Source organism: Erinaceus europaeus, chromosome 1, assembly GCF_950295315.1.
Source record: "Erinaceus europaeus chromosome 1, mEriEur2.1, whole genome shotgun sequence".
Classification (NCBI taxonomy): domain Eukaryota; kingdom Metazoa; phylum Chordata; class Mammalia; order Eulipotyphla; family Erinaceidae; genus Erinaceus; species Erinaceus europaeus.
The window spans coordinates 139,825,923-139,838,580 of NC_080162.1; the positions used below are offsets into that span (position 1 = coordinate 139,825,923).

The 12,658-nt window shown below is 36.5% G+C and overlaps 1 protein-coding gene across 40 annotated transcripts in view; it reads right to left on the reverse strand.

Moving 5' to 3' along the window:
- RIMS2 (regulating synaptic membrane exocytosis 2) overlaps positions 1-12,658 on the reverse strand; it is a 570,974-nt gene that overhangs the window by 46,709 nt on the left and 511,607 nt on the right. The gene's annotated exons all lie outside the window — the stretch shown is intronic.

The following is a 12,658-nucleotide window of genomic DNA, read 5'->3' on the forward strand; positions in this document are numbered from 1 at the left end:
GTTTTAACCTTAGCACTGTGACGAGAAAAGAGAGGAGAGGAGGGGAGGGGAGCAGAGGGGAGGGGAGGGGAGGGGAGGGGGAGGGGAGGGGGAGGGGAGGGGGGAGGGGAGGGGAGGGGAGAGGAGAGGAGAGGAGAGAAAGCTTTAGTTCTAGGCTTTTGTGGATCCTCTTACAAATTAGGTTTCACATATAATTGCATTTTTTTTTTAGTTACTCCTCAGCTAAAAGCAAGAAATACTGAGATTTCCTTTCTTTTTTAAGGTATTTTTTTATTTTTGTTATTGGATAGAGAGAGAGAAATTGAGAGGAGAGGAGAGATAGAGGAGAGGAGAGAGAGACCTGCTGCCCTGCTTCATAGCTCTTGAAGCTTCCCTCCTGCACGTGGGGATGGGGCTTGAACCCGGGTCTTTGAACACTGTAATGCATGCACTTAACCAGGTGAACCACTGCCCTGCCTCCAGAATTGTCACTTTAAAAAAATATTTTATTTACTTTAATGAGAGATACAGAGAAAGAGAGACAAACACAAGAGATCAGAGCACTGTTCAGTTTTGGCTTACCGGTGTGCTGGAGATTGAATCTGGGATGTCGGAGCCTCAGGCATGAGGGCCTTTTGCATAACCACTAGCACCAGAATTGTCTCTTGATCTCTGATTTTTGCCATTTTTTAATTAAATCTGACAGATAAATTAAGTGGAAACGGGAGACAGAGAGGGGGGAAGAGACACCTGAAGCCCTGCTTCACCACTTGTGAAGCTTCCCCCCTGCAGAGTAAGAACTGAGATTTTCTTCAATGACAACATTAAAATGCCCTAATTTGTAAGAGGTTCCACAAAAGCCTAAAGCTAAAGCTTCTTCTTTTTTTTTTACTTTTTTTCTTGTCACAATGATAAGTTTAACTAACATAGGTGTTCAAAACAGTGCTAATAAAAAAAAGAAAGAAAAAAACTCAAGAGCCTAAAAAGTGTGCCACTGAATTTGTACTGCCTTTTCTCCATATTAAGCAATCTGCTACCTATTGTTGCTAAGAAAGACAATAAACACTATACAGTTTTATCATCTAAAAAATTGGCATCTTCAATATAAAACTGAAGGCAACAAAGACATATAGAAACAAAAACAATTTACAAGTAAAATAACATATCCCACCGTGCGAACTAAAAATCTCTAACCCAGATCATTAATGCTGTTGTAATTCTGTTTCACAGAAGACTCTCCCATTTTCATAGCCTTACACAAGCCACTAAATGTCTTTTTCCTTATTTGGGGGTGAAAAGTTGGATTACAAAGAGTCTAGTTTAACCACATCATAGAAAGATTACTGAATATGTGTAGTAATTTTTCAGGGATTTTTCAGGTGTTTTGTATAGTGTACATAATGCATTCCAAAATGTTCCTTTCATTCAATAAATATTTCCTAAAGAATACATATGAACAAATTCATTCCTTGATGTGCCCGGAGATTCAAACAATTATTAGTTAACACAAATTGAACCACATGTTAATAGAGCATACTAGGTACCTTTGTAAGTTTAAGTAGTGATAGTGGTTAAAACAAATAAGACAGCTTGCTTTCATGGAGCTTACATTCTAATAAGAAGAAAGAAAAAAAAAAAAAAAGAAGAAAGAGACAAGTCATCAAATGATATAGTGTTACAATGGGATAAATGTAAATAGGAAGTAATTAAAGAGTATGGAGGTAACTATAAATTTTTAATGACTGTCAGGCTGCCTCATTTTTTTCTAAAAAAAAGTAGGTATTTGAATATAGTTTTGAAAAAGTTGGCTGTTCAGATATATGAGGAAGAGAGTGAGTTTGAGGCAAAAGGAATCTCCAGTGCAGAGACCTGATGGCATGATGACCTGGTTTGTCCATGGAACAGCAAAGAGGCCAAGGTGGATGGAGCAGAACAAGTAAATGGGAAAGAAATGATATTAGAGAGGGAGAGGCAGAGGCAAAGACAGACTAGACAGGGTTTTCCAGCTATGTTAATGACTATGACCACTAGATAGAACAATTCAGTAACATACATATATACATATATATATATATATAATTATTATCTTCAAAAAAATTAGTTGCATCATCTGGGAAGCTTTCTGATATTTTTACCTGTAGTTAGATTTTTAATGATATAAACAAGTTGTACAAATTTGGTGTGAGGAGATGGAATACTAACTAGGTAGGGAACTAAAGAAGGGAAAAAGAGAAGCACTTTATTACAGGGAAAAGAAAACGTTAAAGGGAAAGAAGAGTTCCAGTGTACAAATATCAACAGAGAGACACAAACCACAATAATAACAAGAGACTTCTAGCCTTGTGAAAACTTGTGATAACTTGTGAAAACACTAAACTTATTGAGAAAATTTACAATTCTACTTTTTAATTGCTCCATGTTTTTATTTCCCTAAGCATAATGAAAATAAAAATTATATAAACAAGTTTTCTGATTTCTATAATAGGTTGTTTCATTACCTTGATTCCTTTCATATATATATATATATATATATATATAGAGAGAGAGAGAGAGAGAGAAACTGACAGTGAGTGGGGAGATAGAGAGATGCTTGCAGCCCTGCTTCACCACTCATGAAACTTATTCCCTGAAGGTAGGAGCCAGGGGCTTAAACTTAGATCCTTGTGCATGGTAATGTGTGCACTTAACCAGGTGTGTCATCACCTGCCCCATTATTTATGCCCCAGACTATTAAATGGGGAAAGCTGAGTCTCTTCAACAAATGGTGTTGGAAAAAATGGGTTGAAGCATGTGCAGAAGAATGAAAGTGAACCAAATTTTTGAAACAATATTTCACCAAATACAAAAGTAAATTCCAAATGGATCAAGGACTTGGATGTTAGATCAGAAACTATCAGATACTTAGAGGAAAATATTGGCAGAACTCTTTTCCGCATAAATTTTAAAGATATCTTCATGAAATGAATCCAATTACAATGAAGACTAAGGCAAGCATAAACCTATGGAACTACATAAAATTAAAGAGCTTCTGCACAGCAAAGGAAACCATCACCCAAACCAAGAGACCCCTCACAGAATGGGAGATGATCTTTACATGCCATACATCAGACAAGAGGCTAATAACCAAAATACATAAAGAGCTTGCCAAATGCAACAAGAAAACAAATAACCCCATCCAAGAATGCGGAGAGGACATGGACAGAACATTCACCACAGAAGAGATCCAAAAGGCCAAGAAACACATGAAAAAATGCTCCAAATCTTTGATTGTCAGAGAAATGTAAATAAAAACAACAATGAAATACCATTTCACTCCTATGAGAATGTCATACATCAGAAAAGGTAGCAGCAACAAATGCTGGAGAGGTTGTGAGGTCAATGGAACCCTCCTGCACTGCTGGTAGGAATGTAAATTGGTCCAACCTCTGTGGAGAGCAGTCTGGAGAACTCTCAGAAGGCTAGAAATGGACCTACCCTATGATCCTGCAATTCCTCTCCTAGAGATCTATCCTAAGGAACCCAACACACCCATCCAAAAAGATCTGTGTACACATATGTTCTTAGCAGTACAATTTGTAATAGCCAAAACCTGGAAGGAACCCAGGTGTCCAACAACAGATGAGTGGCTGAGCAAGTTGTGGTATATATACACAACGGAATACTACTCAGCTATATATATATATTTAAAAAAAATGGTGACTTCACTGTTTTCAGCCCATCTTGGATAGCCCTTGAAAAATTCATATTAAGTGAAATAGTCAGAAACAGAAGGATGAATATGGGATGATCTCACTCTCAGGCAGAAGTTGAAAAACAAGATCAGAAGAGAAAACACAAGTAGAACCTGAACTGGAATTGACATATTGTACCAAAGTGAAAGATTCTGGGGTGTCTGGGAGGGGAGAATACATGTCCAAGAAGGATGACAGAGAACCTAGTGAGGTTGTATTGATATATGGAAAACTGAGAAATCTTATGCATGTACAAACTATTGCATTTACTGTTGAATGTAAAACATTAATTTCCCAATAAAGAAATTTTTAAAAAGCATCCTTATAGGATAGCCTCTGAGCTCCATTACATAAAAGTAAGTATAATTCTAGAATCAGTATAATTCAATATTCAAATTAAACATGCTTATTCATCCAAAGCTAATCAGAGAGAAAGTCAGTCACAAATATACACACTAAAATTGTCTTCTGAAAGAAAAATTGACCTTGAAAATAGATTCTACTGTTAAGTATGAAAATCATCTTTTGCAAGTATGCAAGGCATAATTGGTATAGATATAGATGTAAGTTGAATATACTCATTATTTTAGTTGATAAATATGAAATATATCACACCAATTATGCCACATAATGCTTCCATCAGTCCTGAGAGTATCACTATTTTTCATAGATGAGCAATAAGTACTCAAGACTAAATAACTTGCTGACTCAAAATGTGGCAGGTATCAAATTCAAATGATCTGATTTCAGATTCAGTAGCCTGCATACTAAATCATAGATGTTTCATATATACATTTTCATAAAATATAGACAGATTCACTGTGCAGTGATTTATTTGGCCCAATATAAATATGTAAAATCATATGCCTATTCTAACAATATACCATAATATCAAACCTATATTTGCCTTTAAACCAATCGATATTATATAGCCATATGTATTGCAGCCTAACTGTTCTAGCAGGGTGATAAATTCACATGTCATCTGTGTATCAGTTTTTATACCCATTCCTTAAAAAACAATCACTTAAAACTTAAAAGTATGTTAAATTAGTTTGCTACCCAGATAGATGCTTATTCATTTAAGGAAATGCACAAAAATGCAATTATATAATATAGTTATTATATTGTATCCAGGCCACAGAATAGTTCAATCAGTAAGACAGTTGCGTTTCTGGCATAGGCTAGAAATGATGCAAGTGGTGATGAAGCAGTGGAAGACTGCACAAGGCCCACAAGTCTGTCTATGTACCTAGGGCTTATATCCAGGGGTGTATATACTAAAGAGAAACAGAGAGAAAGTACTCTTATTGGAACTCTGTCCCTATTTAGTGTTTTCCAGTCAACCCAGAAGGGAATTATTTCTCAAAGAGATAGAAATTGCTCAGGAGGGAGTCAGGTGGTAGTGCAGCAGGTTAAGCGCATGTGGCACAAAGCACAAGGACCTGCTTAAGGATCCCAGTTCTAGCCCCTGGCTCCCCACCTGCAGGGGAGTGGATTCACAGGCGGTGAAGAAGGTCTGCAGTTGTTTATCTTTCTCTCCCCCTCTGTCTTCCCCTCCTCTCTCCATTTCTCTCTGGCTTATCTTACAATGACGACATCAATAACAACAACAATAACTACAACAACAATAAAATCAACAAGGGCAACAAAAGGGAAAATAAATAAATAAATATAAAAAATAAAATAAAATAAGAAATTGCTCAGGATAGGAAATAAAGTGTTCTGTAGAAAGAATGGTTTTCTCTCCTCTTGGAATCCATTTGTAACATGGAAATTCATCTATCCCTCAGTCTTGTTAGTAGAAGTAAGTTAATTTTGCCACTTTGGGATATTCTTCTTTTCAGTAAAGTATGTTCTGCTAAATAACAACACTTGTGGATATATTCTCGCTTGTTTTATTCAAAGCCAACTCTCAATCTTCAGAATACATACATTTTTTACTCTAACAAAATACTGTTGCATTTAAATAATAAAATAAAATCTAAATAGTGACTTCAAATTGAAAAATAATTTAATGGTCTTGACTCAGAACTATGAATTCTTTTCTCCTAGCCCCCAGTATAATGTCAATTTGGTAAAACTAAAACATAAGCTTTGAACCAGGTAAAAGCAAAATATAAACTCTGGGCCAACAAGATAGACAAGATAAGCACATCTGGAAAGTGTGGCTGCTCTATCATGAGCATGAGCCAGGTTACAGCCTAATCCCACTGCGCTGAAGAAACTGGAAACTTCTACGCTGTGGCATCTTTCCCCTATCTCCTGTGGCCTACCTCTCTTTTTTTCTGAAAAAAGTCAACTCAGAGTGGTAAAGGACCAGTATTACACACACACACACACACACACACCACCACCACCACCACCACCACCACCACCACCACCACCACCACCACCATTTGGTGATTCTATTTTTTATTTTTACTCAACAGATTTTGTGAATGAATAGCAGATGGTAGACTTTAGTAGATGTTTAATCCAAAACCTTTGTGAAGTTGAAAAGATATTTGAGGTATGCTAAAATATGGGAAAAGTATTAAAGTATCAGCATCTATTCATCATTCACCCTATCTTTTGTAAAATGTAATAATTACAGGTGGCAGAGATAGCATATGACCATGCAAAATACTCTCATGCCTGGAGCTCCAAGGTCCCAGTTTCAATACCCCTGCACCACCTTAGGCTGGAGCTGAGCAGTCCTCTGGTTAAATAAAAATAAAAATTAAAGAAGATAATATTTGGGGGCCAGGCATGGCACACTGGGTTAAGTGCACATAGTGTGAACTGCGGGTACCAGCATAAGGATTCCAGTTAGAGGTCCTGTGGAGCAGGTCAACATTTATCTGTCTTTTTTCCCCTTCTTTCTCTCCTCCTCCTCTCTCAATTTATCTCTGTCCTATCCAACAAAAATAATAAATAGATTACATATAATGTTTGCTTTTTTTTTTTTTAACCAGAGCACTTCTGAGCTCTTGTTTATGGTGATGTGGGGGATTGAACCTGGGTCTTTGGAGCTTCAGGCATGAGAGTGTCTTCATATAACCATTGTGCTATCTACCCCCACCCATATTTGCATTTCCACTAGGAACTGTTCATGGGAGTAAGTAATTTATTGAATAGTCAAAAAAAAAAAAAAACAGGAAAGATTTGACTGAAAAATGTAGAGGTAAAACTGAAAATCAAAGCCATGAATCATGAAAGCAGACTCACTAGATAATTCAGGAAAAGAGCAAATATTTAGACTTTACTATTTGTGACCCTTTATTTAAATAGTCAAGATGATATTAGCTAGTGTTCTTTGTACTCATGACTCACTTAATCTTCCTAAACACTCCACAAGACAGCTACTCACATTATTTTCATTTTACAGAAAAGATAGTATGTACTGATATACAAAAATAATTGCTAATTAACTACCATACCCCAGTATCCATTGAAGATATAGTGGTGAGCCAAAATGGACACATCTCTATACTCTTGAAACTCATACTTTAGCAGCCTAACTTAACATCTAACTTAGCATTTCATTTACTGTCAATATTTGCCAATTCCTTCTCTAAACAACCTTATAAACATGCACACTGACTTAATGAACAAATACACCTATGAGGGAGATATTATTATTAATATCTTAACTTCCTAAATGAGAAATCAGAGGCACATTGAGGCTGTTTCTTGTCCAGGATAATACAAGTTCTTAAGAAATGAAACAGATTTAAGCACATGAAGTTTGAGGCACAGTGTTATAAAATAGTGTGTTCAGTGCTATCTACAGCAAACTCAGGATGGGAATTGAGACCTCCTGACCCTATCACAACTACTCTTTGACTTCCAAGAGACACTGCTTTAGAGAAGAGATTTATAACACTGATCACACAGTCAACATGCCAATCAAAATTCTACATGAACATCCCCTACCAAATTTTCATTTCATTGTAAGATCAATACTATTTAAAATTTTGTGAATCTACATAAATATATAGCAAGATCTATTTTTTTATGATTCAGGTATCAGTTCCAATAACTATATATGTATTAAAAGTGCATGAGTTTAAACTGCCTTATTCATTCAATATTAGTTTATTCATTTGCTACTGATTTCCTTCTTTTTATGCCACTGTGAGACAATAATAATACTAGGTATGCAGAAAAACAGATTCCTTTAATCACAGTAAGGTCTGGTTCCTACTTGCACCTGTTCCTTCTTTTACATTTCTAAGCTTTGTGTATTCTCATTTCACACACAGCAGTAAAGATCTCCTCTGACTACCACGTAGTTTCACCTAATCAGAAATCAATTGTGTGTAAGTTACTACACATGGTTTATGCTGCTTGATAACATCTAACATAAAAATACAAAATTTAGCATTTTCAAAGGCAATTTGGCTTAATAGTTGATGTTTAAATTGCTGGCATCTTCATTATTTTCCTCCAGATAAAGGCTTAGGATCTATAATCAAGTCATGTAAAACTGATGAAAAGTAAAAACAGGGAAGGGGGGCAGGCAGTAGTTAAGTGCACACAGTACAAAATGCAAGGACCTACGAAAGGGTCCTGGTTCCAGCACCTGGCTCCCCACCTGTGGGAGGGGGGTTCACAAGCAGTGAAGCAGGTCTACAGGTATCTCTCTGGCTCTCTCCCTCTCTATCTCCTCTCTGTCCTATCTAATAAAATGAAAAAGAAAAAAAAGGCCTCCAGGAGCAGTGGACTCATAGTGCTGGTATTAAGCCCCAGTGATATCCCTGGAGGCAAAAAAGAAAAGAAAAGAAAAGAAAAGAAAAGAAAAGAAAAGAAAAGAAAAGAAAAGAAAAGAAAAGAAAAGAAAAGAAACAGATCCTGTCAATACAGTAACTACTTGGAGGTTGGAATATCATACTGCTCCCCAAAAAGCCTGTGGGGAAATAGTGTGGTACAGATCCAGGTCAAACATCACCTAGACTGGGAATAAGTGAACTGCTGCCTAAAAATAGTAGTATTTGTAGCTCAGTACATTTGGGAAACAAGTGAAATTTTGTGCAATATGGTTAATTTACCAGCCCAGCTAAGCCACTCAACATCAGCTAAGTCCTGATGAATTTAGTTACTGTCCATCTGTCTTGTTGATAATAAATTTCACCAAATGAAACACGTTTCCTTCTAACATTCTGTTCAAAATGGCTCTACCCCAAATACTTCTTTTCTAGGGTCACAATAAGTTGAGAAGCTCAGTTTTAACAAGACTGAGGATTATTTATTACCCAGGAAAAGTAGTCTTTGTTAAGAGGGATATCTGTTGTGCCATACAGAAACTCCTTAAATAAATGCGAGTCGTTATAAAGACAGGCAAATCAATATGTGTTCAAGCTAAGGGAGTTGTCTGTAATCCTTGTTCACTTTATAAATTGAATTAAATTTGGTAATTTTTTTTAGCAACGTAAACATCCTAATGGAACAGCATTTAAAATTCCCCCTTACTCAATTGGTTCTATTAATAGATGGGCCCACAATGATAACTACCACCCCCCACCAAAAAAAGTTCTCTTCCTTCTCTGTAGGGGAACCTTGAAATATTTTTTCAATAAATGATAGCCATCTCTGTCTTCCATAGCTTTCCAGATCCAGTCTCTCCTGTTACAGTTTCCCTTTCCCTTTTATTACTATCTTTCCCTGACACATTTATTTAGTACTGACAATGTGTGTGAGACACTACAATAGGTCTTGGTGACTCAGAAGTCTACAAAAGGGACTATTTTGATGATTTGCTCATAATCTAGCAGGAACCAAACTACAAAATAGGCAGAAAATTGCATCGGTCAGCTCTGGTATATGGTGGTGCCCAGGATTGAAACCTGGGCCTCAGGTATGCAAGTCTGGTGCTTCATTGCTATGATATCTCACAGGCCCAGAAATTGCCAATTTAAAATAGTCAAACTGCTGGCTTTATCTCCTTGCTTATTCAACTGAGACACAACTATTGCCATTGTCTATGTAAGTGACCAAAGCAAAGAGACTCCAAAAATTTGAAAAGTAGCTTCTAATGGCTTTTTCTTATTGTTTCATTTTGTGTAATTTAAAAAGGGTATTTACAGTTGTGTGAAAATATGTATTTTTAACTTGTGTTAAAATTAAATTAGTTTAAAAAGTGGTTACTATTATACTTTCAGTTTAATTAATGGTGAGTTGTTACATAGTTTCTTCAAAAAGGCCTTATATTATTTTTTTTCCTCCATGGTTATTGCTGGGGCTCAGTGCCTACACTACAAATCTACTGCTCCTGGAAGTCATTTTTTCCCATTTTGTGGCCCTTGTTGTGGCCCTTGTTGTTGTTGTTATTGTTATTGTGGTTATTCCTCTTATTGCCAGATAGGACAGAGAGAAATTGAGAGAGAAGATAGACAGGGCAAGAGAGAGAAAGATATACATCTGCAGACCCCCCTTCAGGTGGGAAGTTGGGGGCTTGAACCGGGATTCTTACGCTGGTCCTTGCACTTCCTGTCATGTGCACTTAACCCGCTGCACTATTGCCCAACCCCTACTATTACATTTTTATGCAGATAAGACTTTAAAATTCTTTCGAGCAGAAACTGTACTTGTGCTACTATTATTTAATCTCCATGACCTGCCACAAGCATTGTGGATTTGCACTTAAGGATATTTCCATCTAAGCATTCAAATAAAGGATCTATTCATTACCAATAGTCATATATACTCAAATACTCATTTTGTTTTTAAACAAAATCTTTTAGAATGAAAGCCAGTTTCTATGGTGAATGTGAGTGAGTCATCTAACTACTTTGACAGTGGATTGTGGCTTTTTAAACTGACTTTTCATCATAATTATTTTTTTATATTTATTTTATTTTCCTTTGTTGCCCTTGTTTTTTATTGTTGTTGCAGTTATTATTATTGTAGTTACTGATGTCATCATTGTTAGATAGGACAGAGAGCAATGGAGAGAGGAGGTGGGGACAGACCTGCTTCACCACCTGTGAAGCGACTCCCCTGCAGGTGGAGAGCCAGGGGCTGGAACCGGGATCCTTACACCAGTTCTTGCGCTTTGCGCCACGTGCGCTTAGCGCTACTGTCCAACTCCCCTTCATCATAATTCTAAGTCAGTAGTCACAAATTACTTTTTAAAAAATATACTTTAAGAGCTCTACAAGATGTAATTATAATTTATCCAATTCACTAAAGTACATGGATGTCCTGAACACATTTTTTATATCTCCTCTTATTAGGAAGCCAGCCTAAAGTTAACATATACTTTTCACTGTCAGTACCTAATCTGTTCAGTACTAGAAGTCTGACTAATTATTTAAGCACTGAATATATTTTAAAACATCAAGAGTGCCATTTTCTAAATACTTACTAAATATAATACGAACATCTGCATTCCTCAGATGTCTCACTCTGATCTCATCATATAAATCTGTGATGTTGAATTATTTATATACCTCAAATGCATATTTGCTTTCATGGCTGGCCATCTCTTAAGTCCTAGGTATCACTAATGACATGTGCATTAAACTGAAGCAGATGAAAATTTATCTCCAGAATATATGGAGAATTCTGTGAGTGTTCCAAAATACAGTAGTGCTATAATGTGAGTGCTAGGAATTGTTAATCTATACAGCACTTTAATTTTTTCTATGTCTAAGTTTATTCTTTTGATCCTAAACTTATGTCACACATAAAAAAAATAAGATAAGGCATTATATATATAATTATGTTCTTGAAAATTATTTAAAGGCTCACTTTTCATGTTAAGATGAAGTTTTTTTTTCTTCAATTCACACTGGCATAGTTTTAAGATAAAAATAACTCATGTTGCTGGCACAAATTCAAATTTTATAATATTTATGGCAAACATTCTTTCTTTCCAATTTCCAATTCTCATCCTCTGACCTAGAGACTGATACTTTCACAGTCTGTTCTTTGGCACTGTTGCCTCCAGTCTCTCATTTTCAATCTATCCTGAATAGTGATGCTGTTTTCCTATAACATTCCCTCTCTCTCTCTCTCTCATTTAAAAATCATATCTCTTAAGGAAAGCAACAAATAAGCAACTTCAGAGCCAGCTTATAAAACAGAAATCTAATCCAATAATTGTGGTATTCAGGGATTCCACCCAAAAGTTCTTCTCAGTTTATTTCCCACTTTCTAAACACATAAAGTTTTAATAAAGCTTCACAACTCTGTTCAGTGCCCCCCAAGCACGACACATTGAATCTCACATTTTATTTTCTTTCATATAGATCCCTTCAGAGGATGTGTCTTCCTGTCCAAAAGCTCCTGTCTGCATGGTCCTATTCTTTATCCCTCTGGAAGCATGGACCCTGGGTCACTATGGGGTGCAGAAGGTGGGAGGTCTGGCTTCTGTACTTACTTCCCCACTGAACATGGGTGTTGACAGGTCAATCCATACTCTCAGCCTCTATCTTTCTCTACTAGGGCAGAGCTCTGGCTGCCCCATTTCTTATTACCAAGCAGGACCCAGGTTAATAACATCCTTCTTAACTGAGCACTGAAGACTAAAAATCTAGGTCCTCAAGAAGTTCATCCAGCTTTAGGTTTCTAGCACTAGCCAATTTAAGTTTCCTTCTTCCCAAACCCAGGCTTATGAATTCAATATCCCAGCATTCTTGCAAATACAATGCCTACTGAAAACTACTGTGTTCTGGTCCCAGAATGCACTTCTGCATGTTTGCTTACTGATACATTGCTCCTGCTTCAAGTTTCTCTTCTGAAGGCCTCTCACTTCTCAGCCTTTGATGTAGGTGTTGCTCAGTTAGGTTTTGACTTAAGCATGTCTTGACTGGTTTGATTGTCTATTCAAATTACTGAAACTTTCCCCTTTCAGCTTATGCTCTCTTAATATTTGTATGTCCACTGCAGCTGCATTTTTAATTCCCTTTCAAAACTATTCCTTTACTTTCTTACCTTGACTTACCAATTGGCACAAGAAGCCT